The 10,571-nt window shown below is 48.7% G+C and overlaps 1 protein-coding gene across 1 annotated transcript in view; it reads left to right on the top strand.

Annotated features, from left to right (window-relative positions):
* Nucleotides 1–1,153: 1,153 nt before the first annotated feature.
* The window catches only part of LOC120846391 (spectrin beta chain, non-erythrocytic 1), a 289,174-nt gene continuing 279,756 nt past the window's right edge, over nucleotides 1,154–10,571 (top strand). The window contains exon 1 of the mRNA XM_040218123.3: nucleotides 1,154–1,566. The gene's annotated coding sequence lies outside the window, so the exon portion shown is untranslated. The remainder of the gene's footprint in view (nucleotides 1,567–10,571) is intronic.

Raw genomic sequence — 10,571 nt, 5'->3', positions numbered from 1 at the left:
AATAAGAAGGGCGTTTAGGGAATGGGTCGAAACAGTACAAGTTCAAACGAGAAGCGCGTTTAGGGAACTGGTCGAAACGGGATGAGTTCATATGGGAAGGGCGTTTAAAGAATGGGTCGAAACAGGACGGGGTTCAAATGGGGAGCTCGTTTCGGGAACGGGTGGAAACGGGACGGGTTCAAACGGGAATGGGTTGTTTCGGGCTACAGCCATCGGGCCGGGTCGGGCGGGGCCTAGAAATTGAAATTCTGTCGGGCTCGGGCCGGGCCCGGGCCGTGTCTCTTCCGGGCCGGGTCTGGCCGGGCCTAGAAATTAAAAATTCTGTCGGGCACAGGCCGGGCCCGGGCCGTGTCTCTATCGGGCCGGGTCGGGCCGGGCCTAGAAATTCCGGCCCGTGCAGTGCTCTAATTGGCACCACTGGTTCACATTACTAACTGATGAGAGCGTTAAAAGCGCATATTTTCTCTTTCAAATGGTGTAAACATTGGTAACCATTTTATAAAATATAAAATCAACTACTTTCTAAATTATATGCTTCCCAAAATTCTAAATATTCGTGTGGCAGCCGGGCAACACTGTCCATAAGTCGAACTTTTTCGAAGTTTAGTGAAAGGTCGGAGATTTGGCGAACCACTCACACCTTGAGGTTCGACGTCAAAATCGAGGTCGACAAAAGTTACGACACCCATACTTGAAAGGTTGAAGGTCGGCGAGCCAGTTGTACCTTACGATTCGACGTCAAAATCGAGGTTTGATGAAATATCGCCACACTGTTGGTTGCACCCAGTTGTGCCCACTCGAGTCAGCCGAGTTCGGCAACTTGGCGAGTTTTTGCAATGTTTGCCCGACCGTTTAAAAAAAGAAACATTTAGCGATAACTATGTCTTGATATTTGACGCGTGGTCTTTCTATTTGAGACTCAATGGGGCTTCATTGTTTTTTCCAAAAACAAAAATGAAGCGGAGCTGTCTTTCAAGCCGGTTAAGTATTTCAACAAATTTCAACACTCGGTGAACGTAACCGACGTGACCGACGGGCCCGATGATGGTCCCTATTTTGTCGTCCTGTCTCGTGCTGCCATCTACGGACGCGCAATGTAACTAGAAGTTGAAATATTTCCTTATAGATGGCGCGTCGAACGCAAAAAGAAAAAAGGAAATTCACAACAAACGAAAAAAAGAGCCGCACAGACACCTGTAGGCAAAGTTGAGTGTTCGAGGGGCGCGCGTTTCCAGCCCCGCACGATTTCGGAGTGTTCCCTCGAAGAAGCGCTCGGCCTGCCGACTTCCCCGTAGCGCCGACGTGAAGTCAACGCATCCTCGTCCGCACGAGACCGACGAGACCACGAGCACGGGAGCCCCGTCCACGTCAGGCATTCGAGGCAGCGACCGCGGCTGCGCACAGCCAGCGTGTCGACCACGCGCGCCTTTTGGATACGACGCCGGTGTTTTGTTCTCGCGGCCTGTGGTGTGCACGGTGTCGGATGCTGCCGTCCGAGTGTCCCCGGTGCAGCAGTGTCCAAGGGCCGCCGAGGAGCTAGGCCTAAACGTCGAACTTGACCGCCAGGTAAGTGGTCCGGCGGCGGGGGCACGGGGGGCGTGGGGCACCCGGCCGGCGGGGGAAGGCCGGCGGGCCAGCTCGTCGCCGCCGCCGCGCGCCCTGTGTCTAGATCACGGCCCAGGTGTGGCTCAATCTACCTCGCTACATTTATTTTCTCACTCCGAAAGTAAGCCAGGCGGGGGAGGGCATCGAACGACAAGCTTGGCGGGGGCGCCTTGAACGACGGATCGGCGAAAACCTTTGCGCCCATCGGTCCCACGTTCGATGCGAAGCCGAACCTCTTTCATAATCGCGCTCCTGATCTGCGCCGCGTCCACCTTTTTAATTCCGCGCGAAGCCGGTTTTTCTAAAAAGGAAGAGAGATGCGTTCTGCCGGACGTTCGGGAAGTCGAGACTCGTATCGGATGGAACTTTTGAGACGTTCTGGACGCCGGAGTAATGGTCCAACCGAGCGGATCGCCTAATCCGATCGCCGATGCTGCTTTGGACGGCACTCCGATTTATTTCGTTACCGTTCTTCGTCGCCACTCGCATCGCAGAACTGGTTTATAGTAGTTTCTTTTTATATCCTAATTTAAATCTACATTGAGCTGGGTCTGCGTGGTGCCATTTATTTGCAGTGTTCGAGGTTATGAAGCTGGTGCTACTTCTCAAGACGGAAGAAGTCTGCTTCGTAAGGAACTTGTCTAATGGTCTCTTGAAGTCCCCTTAAAGTGATCACGTCCTGTGGAAGGAAAATAAAAAAAGAGGAGGAATTTAAAGAAAATCCCGCAACCCCAGAGAAGGATAAAAGCGAGTTCCTGCAGTCGATCGAGGTCAGTCGAGCTATTTTCGAGGAAAGCGGTTAATCCTGTCCGTCTTTCGAAAGCCGCCCCGAGGTAAACTTCGTTTATTGGGTTCCTGATATGGTTGAAAGAATACAACATATGTCGATTTTTCTTTGTATCATTTTTTATTGAAGGATAGGCACTTCCTGCCGTCAATCCTTACTCTGTCCTTGTTTTGTGGCGCTTTTAGTACGTGATGCACAAACTAGTCCAACTCACCATTTTGCTGCAAGGATAGGCGAGTTTTCAACCAGAGCGATTGATTTATAATTTATCAGTCTTCGGCTTGCCTTAACGTCAAGTTCCGTCTGTCCATCACCTCTTCCAAGAACTCCCTCGGGTTGATTCATTGCTATCCTTTAAAAGACGAATCCCATGAAGTCGTATCCGCCTAAATGTTGACTAAATCTTCAATGTACGCGCTCGTAACGATCTCTTTTCTTATTTGATCGAAACGGTCGAAGTATCGGGAAACGCCCTAATTTTCAAAAGTAGCCACGCCTTTTTTTTTTCCTCCCGGTGTTGTTGATGTTTCCTTCTGTGTCACATTTCACCCAGCGATTTTTTTTCTCTTCTCTTTGTTGGTATTATTTTCTGCTTGGAGCGACCCGCCCCAGACCACCGGCCGGCAGATTTCCCTACCGAGACATGGATTCGTGATACCTACTGCGGTCATTGCTGACTTCTGAGAGCAAAGCTCAGAAAGGCCAGGTGACTTGAAAGCGGTGGAAAGCAGGACGCTTCATCGACAGATCGTTTCGTCAACACTGCGACGTTTCATCGAAAGGTTCCAGCCTTGGTCTCATGGACACACCTTGCCACGTCTCGTCTAAAAAATCGTATTTCTGCGCACATCGCCTCGATCGCCGGCATCCAGAGCCTAGCTTGCCGAACTCTTTGCTGTTGCGATAAAGCCTGGTGTGTAACATCGTGTCTCTGATTGTATTAAATGTTCACCGAGGGAAGCGAAGCAAGAGGTGTCCGCGCGTGGCGCGGTCTGTTCGGTAGCCTTAGGTAGCCTGGGTTTAGGGCTCGCGAGTTTGCCCTATCGGAGCCGCCTGGGTGAGTGAACCTTAGTTCCTGTATGCTTCTAGCGACCTAAATGAAACCAGGAATCCGCGACAATTCGCTTAGTAAAACATATATATATATTGTCGACGAAACGTCGCAGGAGCATGTGTCCATCGAACTGTTTCTACGAAACCTCGCAGCTTCGGCGAAACGTGTCCATAAAAAGTTTTCCGCAAACTGTGGTTTACGAAACGTAGTCCACGAAATGTGTTTCGACGGAACGATGCGAACCCAAGGGGCCATTGAAGATTGTTGTGAAAAACGTCCGTCATTTGTCCCAAGGGGAGAGAGGGATTAGGAGTGAAACGAATGGTGGTATGGTCCTTGCTAGTTGGGATTTCGTTTTCCGCATCGGGACCGTGCCGCCTTCTCCGACTTATGAATGGACATATGAGCGCGCAAAGCAGGTGCACTTCACTGCCAGGCGCCAGCAGCCCCGTACACGCGGTACATACATGCAGTCACAGTTTCCTATATACTGGCAAAGCCTGGCAAATCGCCACGAGAAGGGCCGCCGAATTGGAAAAGGTGAAGCGGCAGACAACGGATGAGAGGAGAGCCATATGTGACTGGCGCCCCGCTTTGGCGAGACGCCGAAACACTTCTCCTAACTGAACAATTGTGTTTCGGGTCCTCGCCGCTGCAAAAGCTGTGCGCTGACGTCCAGGTTCCCCCAGAAATGGCTCTTTGATGTTCTGTGCTACCAGATCCTCGCTCTCCGAATCTGCGACCGGGCACTCCATGGCTCCGTCGTCGAGCTGCCAGGCTATGTGAGTATAGCGGAGGCTATGGCGCATTCCACCACTATTCAGTTTTGGGACCTGGAAAGACGGTGCTGCATATCTACGATGATCGGAGTTGATCAGAGACACTCGTGTCCGGTGTTCGGAAACGTGGCCAGAGATCGCGATGGCCGAGTTTCTTGACGGTCACTCGGTTACACTGACGACGTCGTAGTACGCCGTGTTTCGTAGCGGACAATGGTTCGAGACACGCATCTGCGAGAATGGTGATGACCCCCCTCGTAGGCCTTCGCTGTGTTGCTTGGAACGGTTGTCCGGGTTGCCCTTTATTCGCACCGCTGCGGATGTGCTCTTCACTCGGTGTGAGATGGGCGTTGCTGGGATGGGATCTTCCCGAATGGGCCGACGCAAGGTCTGATGTCGCCTCTCTGCATCATTCTGCGCGAGCTGCATGGCCAAGTGAAAAGACGCAGAGTCGTCAAGTATCTCTCGGTGCCGAATTTTATCGGGGTTGTTGGTTTCACGAGGTGCTTTTGCAGACGTGCCTCCTCTGCAACCGGCACAAGTATGGTGGGCTAGAACGGGAGTGTCTTGTGGTCTCCTTCCCTCGCTGTAGTCGCTTCCGCCAGACCTCCCTGGAGGTCTGCTCACACGCTCTTGACATGCTCGGGGATCTACTGATTTTTCTGTATAGTGATTACGCCTCGCAACGGTTGCCACTGCATCCCGCGGGTGCTTCGACATCTCTGTGACATCTTGTGGATATCGAAGCAGCCCTCCCGGTGACTCCTTTGAAGGCTGCGACGCGCCCATCTTACCGAAGTATACCGGAGGTCATTACGCCTTCGCGGGAGCGTTCTAGAGGCGCAGTTCGGTGATGTGGCCTCTAGCCACTTTATCCCTTACTCAGGCAACCGCCGTTTACGCTTCGAGATGAGGGGAGAAAGCTCGGCAAATTCCTCGTCCAAGGAGCGTTCTTCGAGCCTCTTGTTTGTTAGTCACGTGACTGGGGCGTATGACGACACGCTGTGCAGCACAGGATATGCGTGCCTCGTGCATGGAAGGACTTGGGAAGAGCCGCGTCAGAATACTCCGGTATGCCGCACATGTGTTATCTTCGGTCCGTCCGTAGTTGAAACGGTGCTCCGAGATGCGGCTTCCATGCACCACGTAGTTCCTTTTCTGCTCGGCGCTAATCTCGCCGTCGGCAAGCTGCCTACTTGCACGTCCCCGGAGAGATATCGAGGCTTTCGGAATTTCGCCGTGTGCCGTTAAACGTGAGCAGTATGTTTTATTATTATGCGTTGATAAAAGAAAAAAAAAAAACAAAAAAAAACAAAAAACAACTAGACACCGTAGACGCATGTCCGGCGTTCATTTTATGACGTCATTCTTTGTATACTTCATGTGAGAAATAGCTAAGTTTGTACGAACGTCGGCGACTGCCAGAATGACGCCGCCTTTCCGAAGGTACGAGTTCGGAAAGGTCCGTGTCACGAAGGCAAAGAGAGGAGCTGTTCAATAGCTTCTCTCTTCGCTTTCGAAGAGAGAAGCCCACGTCCCACGTCTCGCTCGGTTTTTCGGGGAGGCCCCCGAACTTTGGTTATTTTTCTTCATCCGATTGTTTAGGCCGGCGATTCCAGATTTGAGAGTGTCATATTTTTCGCGTGTACAACCAATTCCAGCTTTGAAATCCTGAACGAACTCTTTCCCGTATGTGCAACAATTGCCATTCTCCGTGTGCAGCAACAAATCCAAATACCAATAAATTTGGCCCTGAAGGGGGCTCTCCTCCGTAAAAGACGCCTGAAGACAATTTTTGCTCCGCACACTGCTTAATTTCCTCAACTGAACCACTCAAAAGCACAAATCGAAATGTCATTAACGTACCGGCGTGCAACAAAACTCGCATTCGGCGCACAAACCAGAAACGTATCAAAGCTCCTATCTAACTCGTTCGAGTAAATTTCAAACAAAATTGGCGTAATCTAAGAACCGACACATACTCCCTCCTGAATAAACTGGACTCTTTCATACCCTATTCCAGTGGTCCTTAGATAAAACTCCAAAATGCGTAGAAAACCGTCTACATCAATACCAGCGGCAGATTGAAATTTTGCCAACATTTCCTTGCCCCAGTCTCTCACAGTTCGGCCTGTACCATCGAATAATATAAATCCTCGATGTATAACGTCAGCACATTACACGATTTCTGGTGATGTGGCTCCATCAATTCAATCATCTGCTCCGACTTCTTTTAGGGACAATGGGCTAATAATTTCTACGGCGAAACATTTCTGAAGAAACGCCGACAAATGCTTTTTTCCATGGTCCATTTTCCTTCATCTCCCTTTACCAAGAACTTACCTCTTAGCGTCCACGCCATTACTTCCCCCAACTTTCTAACACCAATTAGGGAAGTTTACATTCCCTCAACATTTATATTAAATTCCTCTGGGCTTTCTTTGTCACAATTCAAAGATGACATAGTGATCGCTTTGACTGCCTTCACTTTGAACATCCCATCCGGTTGTATGGCAAAACCTCCCGATTGACCAGTCTGAAGCAACGTCAACTTCTTCCTTTGAAGCTCATTTTAACCTCATTGTTCCCCAGGCTATAATCTGCTCTGACCATTCTAACCTAGGTACTGCTTGCGACTAAGCATCAATAAACAAGTTACTTTTTTCTTGGCCATGAATTTTCTTCGAAATTGCGAACACATCCGACACAATGTCGACTTTAGACGGCTTCACGTTAACCGAGAATTTTCGACATTTTACTGAAAATACCACCGTTCATTCTTCAAGTTCCACATCAGACAATTTGACGGGTTTTCCGACTTGCCGCTGTGCAACTTGTTGCGTCTTTTGTCCTTGATACAACTTTCAAAACATTTCTAATATTTTTAATTATTATTTAACAGTCCTCTTTCTTTTCTGAGATTAACCACAACCATGATTAATATTCAACGGTACACTGAAAATCCTCGGGTTTTTTTTTTCACCCCCTCGCGGGTGTATTTTCACTTTCATCGTTAAAAAAGAAAATCGTCAGAAACAAAAAAGCAAAAACCCCACTAACATTTGTACATTTAGTAAACAAAGTTTTCTCGAGAAACAAACTACTCGATTTTTTTTTAATGCACTGGGAAAGAGAAACTGTATCTGTAGAAATGCCACGAGAGATTGAGAGAGAAACTAGCTAGTGTAAAAATGAAGTCTGGCGTACCACGAACCCAGGTGCGTATCGCAGCTTCCATCAGGCAAAGCGAAGTCATCTCTTCGTGGCTCGTCTTGGCTTCTCTCGCTGGGCTTATCGCGGGAGCGAAAAACAGCAGCGAAAAACAGTATGCAGAGCGACGGTGGGGCCGTAGCGCTCCAACAAGTCGGGACGTGCTTTAGGGCATCTCAGCGTTGCCCTTGAACGTTTCTTTTTCTTCTTGTAGATTGCTGCAGTGTTTACCTCTGCGCGTCGTTCTGGGAACTCGTAAACGTTCGCGGAGCTCGAAAGAAAGCCAGTGTCGTAAAATAGAGCTGACTCTGAAGGAAGAGTTCACGTCGACGAAGAAAGCGTCAGTGCGCAGCCGCGTGGGGGGAGGTCTAAAGAAACTGACGCCGATATCTGTTCTCGGGGTGTGGGACGAAATGGTATCGAACGAAGTGGTCCCGAACAAAGAGGTCCCGGAGAAATCGTCCCAAATGTAAACCGGAGAAAAATGGTCCCGAATGATGGTTTTAGTGAACCGCTACACATAAAGCTTTATTGGACACTTTTGTAATGTATATGTTTGAAAGATTAAAGCTTTCCGTTATATATATTTTGAGACAGCTAATTACGACCTGAAAAATTGATTACATTTTTGTTATCGGCCCCTATTCACAGAGGTCAGATGTGTACAAAGCTGGATCGTAGAAGTGGCTACACAAATGCGTACCCGTAGACTAAAAGTGAAAGCTGCCGACGCGCATTCTGCGCTCGGTTCGACTAACCGCTGTTAACATATACGAAAAGGTTGACGACATTTTGATTTCAGCACTGTTTTATCAACTCGTAGCTTCGGCTGCACTCTTGCTTGAGTGAAACGTGATGAAAAGAGTGGCATCTTACCAAAGCATTTTCTTAAATTTCAAATTAGACCAACGGAACGGAAAACAGATGCCTGTGCACGATGAATCAGACATTATCATGCGCACACCACATATTTGTAATGCTGCGTTATGGAACGGGTTTTTTTTTTTTTCCTCGATCTAAAATGTTAAGTGTTATGGATACATTATTTCATATATGTCCTTGAATAGTATCTTTATATTTTACCTTAGTCTTATCCTTGGCCCAGCTACTGACATGCGGTGTGTTTTAAATGGAATGTCTGAAATTTGAAATGGCTCGCGTTTCCTAACTTGGGTATTCGTTAAAAGGTTTTTTCTCGTCTATGCTCACTTTGCATGAGATACAAACAACCGACTAACCTCCGAAGGGTAAGCGAGCTATATACGCTGCAATATGTACCTGGGACCATTTTCTCCGGGTTTTCGTTCGGTACCGCCTTGTCCGTGGCCATTTTGTCCGTATCCCGTGTTCTCGATACGTGGATTGTAGAAAACAAATTGCTTCAGCGAGTACGAACGTACCTACAAACGCATATTGTGTGCACTCTGCTTCTCTTTACCGGGGTGTCTGCGATTCTGCCGCCTGGCGGCTCCATGCCAAAGCACTGACCTTACGGATCCCGGGTCGGAATCTCGGCCGAGATGCACCGTGGAACCGAGATTTCGGGTTGCGCGTCAAAATGTGCTCGAAATGAATTCCTCCACTGGGGCGTGCGCCGATGCCCTTCGCTGGTTTGGCATGCCCCAAATTTTTTACTCGGTCTACCGGCCTGAAAAACGGGGAAAACCGAGAATTTTGCGAATCTGAAAAAGTCGGGGAATTTCCACCCGTGTGGCTACACATTGTCTGCGATTCAGTCCGCGTGCCGACGCAGCTCTCTGCCCGAAACAGTCTTATCGGAATCTGAACCGCATCCTCTTGAAAGGCGTGCATCAAGACCAACTGCCATTCGGCAACCTTTACCGTTAACAAGCTTTAGTTGAGCTTGTTGGTGTGTAATACTATAATAGGGCCTGTTGAACTTAGGAAAAAGGTTCCCAAGTTCAGCTGGCCCTATTATAACTTCACTGTTAATCTTGTGTACTAGATTCTCCCCTCATGTAGTGCGCTTCATCGAAGTGCCTTCGAGGTGTGTTAACCTGAACTTTTCTCCTTGTGTGCGCGCTAATACCTTCTCCCAGTGATTTTTATTAAACGTGACGGTTTTTTTTTTTCCGACAAAGCAAAAATACTTAAAAGGCAATAGAGTCGGAATCGGCCACTGCCCCCGTTGACCGTCAAATATACCTGCGTTTTCTACGCAAAAACTGCACTTCCGGCACGGTCACGAAATTTCTCCGAAGTCGGGGAAAACCTGGAAAAAGTCCAGGAATTTGGAGACATTCTTTTTGGCAGGCATCTTGCGTATACGCTTTTCCCACGGCGTCAGCATCTGTCGAGCGCAGCACACTCCATCACTTTTGTTTGCCCGACTTTCTCGCGTTTCCATCCCGGGGAATCTACTTGAACGGGGCTGCGGAAGGAAGGGTTGTGCCGCTGACACTCTCTCGAAGACGGATCGCTCGTTTGTTTGTGTTTCATCCGAACCTCTTATGGCCAGGGATCTCTCGTCTCTTCGATAATTAAACTTTCGCGATTCGGCGTTCGACGGACTATGTTTACGCATTGATGAAAGGCGTTTTGAACGCGTGAGCCACGAATGTAGCGCTATAGCAGACGACCGGGTAACGCGCGCGGTGGCAGACGATGACGGAGCTGAAGCAGACGGCGTTCAACGGTGGCTGCCAGTCGACGGACGCAACGCCGACATTGTACCTTCTCTCTCCTCGCTCTGTCCTTTGAAATTGTTCGCTCTTTTTCGTTTGTGTGCCTGTCTCGAGATGCATGAAAGGAAAGAACGGAATGAAGTGGGAGTAAAGGGGCAAGGGTTCTTCCGCTTGTCAAGACTATAGCTCGCCGGACAAAAGCTCACCCATTGTTTGACGGATTCGCACTTACAACACTTATCAATGAGTTTCAATTGAGTTTCTATGTATTCTTATAGAATACATCACAAACTCAATTGAAAGTCGTTGATAATTTTTGTAAGGGCGGACAGAAGCTCGCTTCTTTTTCTTATTTATTTGAAAACCAAACCGATTTTTCACCCGGCGTAAAACGGGCTGGGGTAAGCTCTGCATGCCTTGAGGGGGACTGAGTTATCTCTTTTGAAAGAATATAGTTGCAAAGTTTAACATGTCGGTCCCACGAATGCTAC

The sequence above is a fragment of the Ixodes scapularis genome, unplaced genomic scaffold, assembly GCF_016920785.2.
Source record: "Ixodes scapularis isolate PalLabHiFi unplaced genomic scaffold, ASM1692078v2 PGA_scaffold10__122_contigs__length_95168666, whole genome shotgun sequence".
In the NCBI taxonomy this organism is placed as follows: domain Eukaryota; kingdom Metazoa; phylum Arthropoda; class Arachnida; order Ixodida; family Ixodidae; genus Ixodes; species Ixodes scapularis.
The sequence above is the reverse complement of the archived record's forward strand: the minus strand, read 5'-3'. Positions and strand labels throughout refer to the sequence as shown.